This window comes from Typopeltis vanoorti, chromosome 3 (assembly GCF_054136105.1).
Source record: "Typopeltis vanoorti isolate ZY-2024b chromosome 3, IOZ_Tvanoo_1.0, whole genome shotgun sequence".
In the NCBI taxonomy this organism is placed as follows: domain Eukaryota; kingdom Metazoa; phylum Arthropoda; class Arachnida; order Uropygi; family Thelyphonidae; genus Typopeltis; species Typopeltis vanoorti.
The window spans coordinates 92,760,286-92,760,568 of NC_143551.1; positions in this window are offsets into that span (position 1 = coordinate 92,760,286).

The following is a 283-nucleotide window of genomic DNA, read 5'->3' on the forward strand; positions in this document are numbered from 1 at the left end:
GCGCCTGCATCATATTAATGAACATCGTTTCGCGAATTGGAAGACGTATACCTAATAGTAATTTGGAGGACACGTGACTGAATCTTTATCGCAATCTTTTACACACCAGTACAACAATATTATCTTATCTATGGGGCGTTTATTTGACTGGAAGTATGTGCTCACAAGACCTGAGAATAGGATGTTTTATTAGCTGCATCATAACAACTGTTCATTTGGAAAACTAACCTATATTAGCTTTTCCAGTGGAACACGATAAAACGATTTTACATTCCCTCTGTTA